The sequence below is a fragment of the Salvelinus fontinalis genome, chromosome 33 (genome assembly GCF_029448725.1).
Source record: "Salvelinus fontinalis isolate EN_2023a chromosome 33, ASM2944872v1, whole genome shotgun sequence".
NCBI lineage: Eukaryota > Metazoa > Chordata > Actinopteri > Salmoniformes > Salmonidae > Salvelinus > Salvelinus fontinalis.
This window is the reverse complement of record NC_074697.1, coordinates 46510521-46522296: the sequence shown is the minus strand read 5'-3', so window position 1 is coordinate 46522296 and position 11776 is coordinate 46510521.

The following is an 11776-nucleotide window of genomic DNA, read 5'->3' as shown; positions in this document are numbered from 1 at the left end:
GGGGGCATTTTCCCCCCATCCATTTTAGAATAAGGCTGTAATGTAACAAAATGTGGAAAGAAAGTTTCTTACATCTGCAAACGGCTAGTTTGTCTTTCCTTAGCAAGTTGGGCCTAAATCGTGTTAGCTGCTAATGCTAGTTAGCTGGCTAGCTAGTTAATAAATGTACTGAGTCAGAGCAAAAGTAACTAGCTGTACAGCCTGATACTACCAGTGATGATGTAGATCTAAATCAATATCTTGTTTGCGCAACAGTATCTTCTAAAGCAGAGAGGAATACACAAAGCTAAGAAAAAACATTAAATATAGCCAAAGATTATAGGGTCCCCTAGGAAACAGTTACTAACACTTTGGTTCCTACACTGCCACAATAATTATTGCCATTTTCATTCGTTGTCATGTCCAACACTGTTTTCAAAGTGTCCACTATTATATTCTAACTATATAATTAGAATAACAATCATACTTCCATGATTCCAACAGTTCACCCAAGTGTTTTGAGCTAAATTGCTAGTAAAATCTCAATTGCAACATTTGGTCAAAAATAAGGCCTAGATTGTTTGCTCATATCGTGCAGCCCTTACAAGGCAGTGTGGAAATAACCTCAAATGAGTGATGGAAATGCAGAAAGTCATTTTGGGTTGAAGTTGAATTGAACAGTATACTGTAAAACAATCAGCATGGGGAAAGACACACTGAAATCTCGTAGAATGTATGTGTTGTCAGCATAGGGTCACACACTACTCAAAGCAATTTGAGCAATTATTCAAAAACATAAAATACCTTTTCTTCTTATACCGTGACATGATATTTTGGCCATACCACCAAGCCCTAATCAGACATTGTTTTAACGGATCTGTTTGTAAGTGTCAGCAGAGTAGACTACCCTGTCATTTGTCTAATCAATTTTTATTTATTTCAATGTCTCCAGTCATATAAAGTGAAGTAGAATTGCATGAAATGTGTTTATAAAAGGCCAAATTCTTCACGGGCAAAGAAAATATAAGGAACGTATCTGCTATAGCCTAGGCCAACTCTACCCCACTACGTGCTCAGCCAAACATTTAAGGGTCACTTTATGAACAGTGATTGAGTTATATTAGCCTAAATTATGAATATCAAATGCACTGATCACATTAGGAATGGTAGGCTATCTTACATAAGTCTGCAACTCAGCCAAACATTTAAGGGTCATTTTATGAACAGTGATTGAGTTATATTAGCCTAAATTATGAATATCAAATGCACTGATCACATTAGGAATGGTAGGCTATCTTACATAAGTCTGCAAATGTGATGGCACATGTAATGCTTAATTATAAAGGTGCATTTTTATGGTGAACATTAGCTTCCCCAAACTTTAAACTCAAACACCGCCTATGAGTGGACACATCAATTCTGGCCTAATGACAATCGGCAAATATCATTACACTTTTTGGTGTTTATGTAACTGATGTCTCTTTCCATTCACCACTGTTTGGAGGCTTGAAATATGTTGGAAGTGGATGAACGTGCGCTGCTAACCTGGTAAAGGAGCCCTTTGAAGTGACAATCAGATGAAAACATCAAAACTGGTTGTGTTTATGCCACAACAAAAAGGTAATGCATTTAAAAAGTGAAATGACAAATCTTTACAACTATGTCCACAGAGATCCTATTGATTTAATACTAGGGATTATATATGTAATAATATAGCAAGCACATATAGGTCCCGTACCGGGAATAAATGAATTATACTTTTACTCCGAAGTCCAAACCACAGAACAATAAGTAATAATCAATTCCACTGGGGATTATCGTAACTGAAGAGGAGCCCACATTACAATACTGTCTCTGCTGTCTACTGTACACACATCAATACTGTACACACATCAATCTGGCAGAGTAGTAGTCCACATTACAACACTATCTCTGCTGGATACACATACATCTGAGAGGCAGAATAGTAGCCCACACAGCCCTACACCTCTCAACAGCTGGCCCCATTAATTCATACAAACAGATGCAAGAGATGATAGTGCTTTCCACTTACCATGTGCGCTGTAGCAGGGTAGAGTCAGAAGAACTGCACAAATGAAACAAACAAATGTTAAGGAATGGAAGTCCAGAGATTGTACACACAAATTCTAGCAAATGTGCAGAGTTTGATAGTGATGGTCACATACCAAACATCAGTAGTGGAGTTGTCATGGTGTTTCCTTCCATAAAGCATTCGTAGATGAGAAACTAAGATGCACTGAGATAAGTAGTCCAATTCAGCCCCACCTACAAGCACCTAGTGGTGGAGAGTCAACTCCAAAATAATAGATTCCTTGCCCGTCGACTCCCATTTCTGGGTGTCAAGCTTCGATTCTGCAACGAATCGACTCCTTGTTTTTTTGCAACGGCTGAAACTACACTACATCACCAAAAGTATGTGGACACCCCTTCAAATTAGTGGATTCTGCCATTTCAGCCACACTCGTTGCTGTTAGGTGTATAAAATTGAGCACACCGCCATGCAATCTCCATACACAAACATTGGCAGTAGAATGGCAGTACTGAAGAGCTCAGTGACTTTCAAAGTGGCACTGTCATAGGATGCTACCTTTCCTACAAGTCAGTTCGTCAAATTTCTACTCAGCTAGAGCTGCCCCGGTCAACAATTCTCTCAACCAGCTTTACATGGAATGCTTTTCCAACAGTCTTGAATGAGTTCCCAAATATGCTGAGCACTTGTTGGCTGCTTTTCCTTCACTCTGCGGTCCAACTCATCCCAAACCATCTCAATTGGGTTGAGGTCAGGTGATGGTGGATGCCAGGTCATCTGATGCGGCACCCCATCACTCTCCTTCTTGGTCAAATAGCCCTTACACAGCCTGGAGGTGTGTTGGGTCATTGTCATGTTGAAAAACAAATGATAGTCACACTAAGCGCAAACAACCAGATGGGATGGGGTATCGCAGCAGAATGCTGTGGTAGCCATGCTGGTTAAGTGTGCCTTGAATTCTAAATAAATCACTGACAGTGTCACCAGCAAAGCACCCCCACACCATCACACCTCCTCCACCATGCAAGAGCCAGCTCTTGTAGGTGAACGTTCGGAGCCGGCTCGCATATCAGAAGAGCCAAATCTATTTATAAAAAAATTTAAAATAAAGATATGAATAATCAAAATATTTAAATGAATAGAATTAACTCATTCAAAGAACGTTAAAAAAAATATATATAATATAGGCCTAAATGCTCAAGCGCACACACATTCGTTCTGACTGTCTGCTCAGATTAACAGCCTTACCTGTTGTTCCTGTCAATCAGACGCGCAGTTTCAACCAATGAACCAAAGATGCGTGAGTGTCACGTTCCTGACCTATTTATGTTAGTTGTTATGTGTGTTAGTTGGTCAGGACGTGAGGTTGGGTGGGCATTCTATGTTTTCTGTTTCTATGTTGGTTTTGGTTTGCCTGGTATGGCTCTTGATTAGAGGCAGGTGGTTTGCGTTTTCCTCTAATCAAGAGTCATATTTAGGTAGGGCATTCTCACTGTTTGTTTGTGGGTGATTGTCTCCTGTGTCAGTATGTATGTTCGTACCACACTGGACTGTAGCGTTTGTTTGTTTCGTTTCGATGTCGTCTGTTTCCTGTACGTAAGTTTATGTTTAGTTATGTAAGTTTATGTTCAGGTTTCGTCAACGTCGTTTTCTTGTTTTGTAGTTTGAAAGTGTTTTGTTTCGTTTCGTGTGGCCATCGTATTTTTAATAAAGATGGCTTATTTCCCAACTGCTGCGTTTTGGTCTGAAGATCCTTCTCTCCTCACCTCATCCGAGGATGAGGAGAGCACAAGCCGTTACAGAATCACCCACCACGCTAAGACCAAGCGGCTAGGGAAAACTAAATGGAGTAAGGGACAGGAGAAGAAGGAGAGATGGACATGGGACGATGTTTTGGATGGAAAAGGTGTCTACACATGGGAGGAGATCCTAGCTGGTAGAGATCGCCTCCCATGGGAACAGCTGGAGGCACTTAGGAGAGCGGAGGCTACCGGAGAGAGGAACCGGAGCTATGAGGGAACGCGTCTGGCACGGAAGCCAAAAAAGCCCGTAAGTAATTCCCAAAAATTTCTTGGGGGGGGGCTAGGAGGTAGTGGGCCAAGGGCAGGTAGGAGACCTGCGCCCACTTCCCAGGCTTACCGTGGAGAGCGGGAGTACGGGCAGGCGCCGTGTTACGCAGTAGAGCGCACGGTGTCTCCTGTACGAGTGCATAGCCCAGTGCGGGTTATTCCACCTCCCCGCACTGGTAGGGCTAGATTGAGTATTGAGCCAGGTGTCATGAGGCCGGCTCAACGCGTCTGGTCTCCAGTGCGTCTCCTCGGGCCGGCATACATGGCACCTGCCTTACGCATGGTTTCCCCGGTTCGCCTACATAGGCCGGTGCGGGTTATTCCACCTCCCCGCACTGGTCGGGCGACCGGGAGCATTCAACCAGGTAAGGTTGGGTGGGTTCAATGCTCAAGAGTGCCAGTACGCCTCCACGGCGAGGATGAGGAGAGCACAAGCCGTTACAGTGAGGGAGGGCCGAGCCAACTCAATCACAGTCACACACTTAGCAGCCGAGGAGAGAGAGGAAGGACAGCTGAGAAAACAACAGCTGGAAAATGAGTCGGAAGCACAGTAGCATTTGGATGCATTTTAATAATGTAGACAATGTTACAGCACAGTGTAGAATTTGCCAAAACAAAATCTCATATAAAGCCGGTTCTACACACAACCTTAATCCGGCATACGCGAACTGTGCACCCAACTGTGAAGCTAGCTGTAGCGGAGCTTCGAGAAACTAGCGGGCCTGCTAGTGATAGTGGTGGAGCCAAAACCTCCACACATGGAGATGTATCCACTCAGTCAAGTAGGCCTACTCCGCCACCCACAGCAACACAGTCTTCTATGGACCAGTTTATGCCAAAGTCTATGTCTGTAGCAAAACAAGGCCAAATTGATATTGCATTAGCTAATTTATTTATTTAATTTTTATTTCACCTTTATTTAACCAAGTAGGCTAGTTGAGAACAAGTTCTCATTTACAACTGCGACCTGGCCAAGATAAAGCAAAGCGACACAAACAACAACATGGAATAAGCAAACATACAGTCAATAACACAATAGAGAAAAAATCTATATACAGTGTGTGCAAATGAGGTAAGATAAGGGAGATAGGCAATAAATAGGACATAGTGGCGAAATAATTACAATATAGCAATTAAATACTGGAGTGATAAGATGTACAGAAGATGAATGTGCAAGTAGAGATACTGGTGTACAAAGGAGCAAATAAATAAATAACAGTATGGGGATGAGGTAGTTGGATGGGCTATTTACAGATGGGCTATGTACAGGTGCATTGATCTGTGAACTGCTCTGACAGCTGGTGCTTAAAGTTAGTGAGGGAGATATGGGTCTCCGGCTTCAGTGAGTTTTGCAATTCGTTCCAGTCATTGGCAGCAGAGAACTGGAAGGAAAGGCGGCCAAAAGAGGAATTGGCTTAATTGACCAGTGAAATATACCTGCTGGAGCGCGTGCTACGGGTGGGTGCTGCTATGGTGACCAGTGAGCTGAGATAAGTTGGGGCTTTACCTAGCAAAGACTTATAGATGACCTGGAGCCAGTGGGTTTGGCGACGAATATGAAGCGAGGGCCAGCCAACGAGAGCATGGTGGTGGTGGGTAGTATATAGGGCTTTGGTGACAAAATGGATGGCACTGTGATAGACTGCATCCAATTTGCGGAGTAGAGTGTTGGAGGCTATTTTGTAAATTACATCGCCGAAGTCAAGGATCGGCAGGATAGTCAGTTTTACGAGGGTATGTTTGGCAGCATGAGTGAAGGATGCTTTGCTGCGAAATAGGAAGCCGATTCTAGAATTAATTTTGGATTATAGATGCTTAATGTGAGTCTGGAAGGAGAGTTTACAGTCTAACCAGACACCTAGGTATTTGTATTTGTCCATATATTCTAAGTCAGAACCGTCCAGAGTAGTGATGCTGGACGGGCGGGCAGCGATCGGTTGAAGAGCATGCATTTCGTTTTACTTGCATTTAAGAGCAGGCTAAAATGATTGCCACTGATTTCCAGCCATTTTCGATCGTGGAGGACAGAGGTTTAAGAAATTATAGCAATAGTCTAAATCCAATGTACACAATTCCAAGCAGGAAAACCCTTTCAAAATCTATTATTCCACAACTGTACGAGAGCACACATGCTTCAGTGCGGGAAAGAGTCCAAAAAGCTACTGCTGTTTGCCTTACCACTGACTGTTGGACATCAAGGGTAACCACTTCTTACATGTCGGTTACCTGTCACTTCATTGAAGATTTTTCGATGTCTAGCTGTCTTCTGGACTGCTTTGAGTTCAGCAACAGACACACCTCAGAGAACTTGGCAGAGGAACTGTTGAGAGTGGCAAGTAGATGGAAAGTGGTCTGTTGTGTTAGTGACAATGCAGCTAACATAACTAAAGCCATGAACATTTTTAAATGAACCCATCATCCATGTCTTGCCCACACAATCAACCTGATTCTAAGAGATGCTCTGAAGGTGATGAAGCCCACTGTGGACAAAGTGAAAGCAGCTGTGGAATACTTCCACAGGAGCACAGTAGGTGCTGAAAAACTAAAGTCTACACAACGCCAGATGGGGATGCCTGAGCTGAGGCCTAAACAAGACTGCACTACAAGGTGGAATTGAACATTTTATATGGTGAAGCGGTTTCTTGGGTCAAAGGATGCCATCATCTCTACCCCGCCATTGTCAATGCACCTGTTGATGCTCTGACCCAAGAGAAATGGGAGGTGGTGGAGGAGGTGTGCAGAGTCCTGGAACCATTTGAGCAGGTCACTGTGGAGATCAGTGGAGAGAGGTACAGTAAGCAGTTATTACTTCATTATTATTTAATCCAGTATTATATATGTATATGAGCAGTAGATGAGAATGAAGTATCAGTAGACAAAACATGAACCTGAACTAATAAGTTACTGTTCTCTCTTTTCAGCTATGTGACAGCCTCAAAAATGATTCACCTGTGTAAGGGTCTGCAGCGAATCACAGCCAGCCGCCAGAGAGAAGCAAAGGTAACCACAGGACATGTGACAGAGTTGATGGACACCCTATGTTCATCAATGGACAGAAAGTTCCACAGAATGGAATATAATCACGTGCTATCAGAAACCGCTGCACTTGACCCCAGGTTTAAGAAGTTAGCCTTCAGTGATGCCAGAGCGATTGATGAGGCTCTTCAAAGAATAACCTCAGCAGCAGGGAGGGACAGCACCAGCAGTCAGCTGGCTCAGGCACCAGGGCAACAGGAAGAAGAGGGATCAGATGGAGCAGAAGCACCAGCAGTAGTGCCACAAACGTCTGTTGTTTGGATGCTGTTTGACGAGAGAGCAACTGGGGATGCAGCACGAAGGAATCCCAAAGATATGCAGATCCTCTGAGCTGGTGGAAGAACAAGGCCTCTGTCTACCCAGTCATGACAGGGAGACTCTACATAGTAGCCACATCCATTCCCTCTGAGAGGGTCTTCGGGAAAACGGGACAAATAATTACTGAGAGAAGAAACTGCATCAGCCCCTCGAAAGTGAAGCAGCTTGTATATCTGAATGCAAATCTCTCATAAAAGCAAAATATGGTCAGCATTGCTGTGTGCTGCTGGTTATAACATGGCAATAAAGAAGAGAGAGAAAAGAAAAGAGGGACCAGTTTAATGTTTTAAGTGGGATGCTGCATTTTTGCACATTGTTATTTATGTTTCTTTGATATGGTGCAATATTCTATTATGCTGTTCAGATTGTATTCGATTTGAATGGTCAGATTGATATGCACTTTGTTTATATATATTAAAAAGTTATACTTTAATTGCAAATGTTTAATAGCATCCTTTTTCATAACAAACCAATGCATTTTTTTATACATTGTGGTTAAGGTAGAGTATGATTTCATTTTAATATTTTAATTCGAATTGTTTTAACACCAATCATAGTCAAACTATCGCAAACTGTTTGATTTGAAAAAATACAAAATATGTTATTTTTAAAGAGCCGTTTGGGAGCCAAAAGATCCGGCTCTTTTTTGGTGAGCTGGGCCGAACGAGCCGGCTCACTGAAAAGACCCGGAATGCCCATCACTACTCCGGACAGTGCTGGTCGTAAAAAAGCTAGCCAGTTGATGGATGCAAACAATGTTCTCCCTCAAAAACACAGCAAAACGACATAATCTGTTTCAGTAGCTATAGTTCTTTTTTTACGTAGGTATTACACATTGATTATACTCTCACTTGTATTTCATGTCACAACGATTCACCGATACGTATGCTATGAGTCATAGATTTTGTCACTGATGATCCACATTTGCATAAAGGTCGTTTTGACTCCGCCCAATTCTCAGGTACTGATGAAAGACGTTCACTCAGCTTTCTGTTCTTCTGAGGTAAAATTAGCTAGCTAGTTAACAATGGCAGCCCAATTCATCGAAAATTGTAAATCTACCATCTCTGATTGCACCAGGCTGCTGCTCACGGACAGAAGAGATGGACTTCAACCATCAATGCCAGGTAACGTTAACGTTGACTTAATGTTAGCTAGCGTAGGTGTTGAGAAGCAAAAACAAGTAGCTGTTTGTACATCGCGCTGGTCCGTACAATTGACCTTATTTTAGCGCCCCAAAACGTAATACTTCCAGATCAACTGAAATATCAATACCATTGTAAAGCACACTTTCTCCCCTTTCCAACAAAATCAATGACGAGACCGTCACCTCTAAAATGTAAATAAAACACTATAAAGAGTTTATATAATGTGTCATTACCTATTTGAAGGTTTGTGTCGAATTTGAATCGTGTTTTTAGAGCACCGCTAAAGTTATCTTCAGAAGTAAACAGCGGCTTTTGAAAGTCATGATGGCTTGCAGTGATGACGCAAAAAATGACTAGGTATCCCCCTTACCCTGTCCCTTCTTTTTAAACGGTGAGAGAAGCGCTACACCTGGTGGAGAGAGGCTGTAAGACACAATTAGTTGCTTTACACGTGCAGTACGTTACGTCATGAAACGTTACAATTTAACGTACAGCGTTGGAGGGGTCAGTTTTTGCAACTTTTCTCCAATACTATTGAGCTATTACCATGTCAATCAACGCTTGATTAGAAACGTAGTTCACACCCCCGATTTTGATGTCAACACAGACGCTACAGTGCCATTAGTTTTCATTGCAACCTCGTTTGAATGTCGTGGTTACGCAAATTTGTACCGAATGGAGTTAGTCACGGTTAGATAATATAACGCTACTAACGGCGTTAGCTAGCTTGATCTGCCATTGACAGTAAACTGAACTCAAGATAACTAGCTAACGTCAATCGTCCATAATCTAGTTATGGAATCTATAAAACGTTAGCTAGCTAGCGATGTAGTTAAAACTGTATCGCCTGTCAATGCACGGTTGTCATCATATTTCGCAGGCTCTGAGAGTTGGCACAGTTTAGACAAGAGAACAGGTAGGGCTTGTTAGTTACAAAAAAATAAAATGTTACTGGACCAATCGGATCTGCAGTCTATTTTTCAGGCTAGAGCATGTTGCGGAGCCTTCGGTGGGCAGGCGGTCATTTGATTGATGAAGAAGAGTTGACCATATAGTTGCAGAGGAGTTCCTACAAGAGAGAAAGGACATCCAACAACGGGAACTTTACCAAGATGGAAAGTTGTTACATTTGTATAAAAAAAATTGTACAGCATGAGTGACAAAGGCTGAGATTGTATCATTTTACTTGTCCTGTGTTGTCTTCTGTGTCAAGTCTGGGATTGTGTGTGCACCTCTAACGAAGTCAATCAGTAAAAATACAAAAAAGATTTGGTTTGCCTATCTAATGTTCCTAAATTCTATATTGTGCTCTTAGTCTTTTAACCTAAAAAAGGTTTTTAGGAGTGTATGTTGTAATTAATGATCTATTGTATATATTTTTTTAAATTTTAGTAGCCTATCAAGCCCCTTTGGAGGGAAGGCGGTATCACATCACCAAAGAGCATCTTGAGTTCCTCATAGATTTTCATATGACCATCAGACAAATGGCAGATGTTCTCAATGTGTCGCACTCCGTGGTCAAGCGGCGTATGAGCTAAGTTATGGTAATTGAATAAAGCAATCGTAACATGAGAGGGAGCATCTCTACATCCTCTCTAGATTTGATCACGTTCCTGATTAATGTATCTTTTTGTACTTAGTCATTTTCAGGTCCTACTCACTGTTGTCAGACACTCAGCTGGATGAGAGGATCAAAAGAGCTGATAGGGCAGAATGAAGGACTTGGTGCAGAGTCTGAGGGCACGCTTAAGAGGAGAAGGTGTTCGAGTCCAGCGGGAGAGGTTCAGAGTCTGATCCGTGTCAACCCCCAGGGAGCTGCGAGGAGAGCCATGCAGCAGCGGCTACGGACGCACTACAGAGTTGCAGTCCCAAATTCTTTGTGGCACATCGATGACAACCATAAGCCGATTCGGTAAGTGCATTACGAATCTTAATATCGTAAAAAACGAATGATTTCTCTGGTTATATGGTCATGAAAGAATTGTGGTCCTATTCCTCGGTATATAGTCACTAATATTTACACCTTGACTTTTTCCACATTTTGTTTTGGTACAACCTGGATTAAATTGAGACTTTGTCACTGGCACAATACACAATACCCCCATAATGTCAAAGTGGAATAATGTGTTTAGAAATTTTTACGAATTCATTTAAAAAATGAAAAGCTAACATGTCTAGAGTAAACAAGTATTCAACCCCCTTGTTATGGCAAGCCAAAATAAGTTCAGAAGTAAACATTTGTCGCATAAGTGGCATGGACTCACACTGTGTGCAATAAGTGTTTAATAGGATTTTTGAATGACTACCTCATCTCAAGGCACTGTAATAATGTTATCAATAATAAAAACAGAATGGCGTCACTATAAGAGAAAATAAATATATCTTGTTTTTTAGGTGGAGGATTGTTATCCATGGTGCTGTGGATGGTTACAGCAGACTTGTTGTGTTTCTGAAGGCCTCTGACAACAACAGGACCGCCACAGTCATGGAGTCATTCGAAGCAGCTGTCACCAGCTACGGAACACCATCCCAGGTGAGATGTGACCGGGTGGTGAAAACAACCGCATCTGTGCCTTCATGGAGCAGTTCAGGGGTGGTGAGAGGGGAAGTGCCCTCTGAGGAAGGAGCACTCACAACCAGAGGATAGAGCGGCTGTGGGGGGGCATCTGGCATGGAGTCTCCAACGTTTACCATGACCTGTTCACCTTCTTGGAGATGGAGCAGATCATCGACATCAACAATGAGGTGGACCTGTGGGCACTGCACTTTGTGTTCCTGTCACGGGTGAACAGAGATCTTGCTGTGTTTGCCAGTCAGTGGAAGCACCATGGGCTGAGAACTGAACAACGGCAGTCACCTCTGCAGTTGTTCGTATCGGGTTCCCTGGCAATGCAGAAGGCCAATCTGACAGCACCAAGGGATTTGTTCGCCCCAGCTTCAACCACCATCGCCTCTCAAGCCACCACCTCAGTTCCTCCAACCACCACCCACACCAGCACCTCCGCTCCTCTAACCAGCACCACCATCACCTCAGCTCCTATAACCACCACAGCTTCTCCAATCACCACCCACACCAGCACCTCAGCTCCTCTAACCAGCACCTCAGCTCCTCCAATCACCACCCACATCAGCACCTCAGCTCCTCCAACCACCACCACCACCTCAGCTCCTCCAAC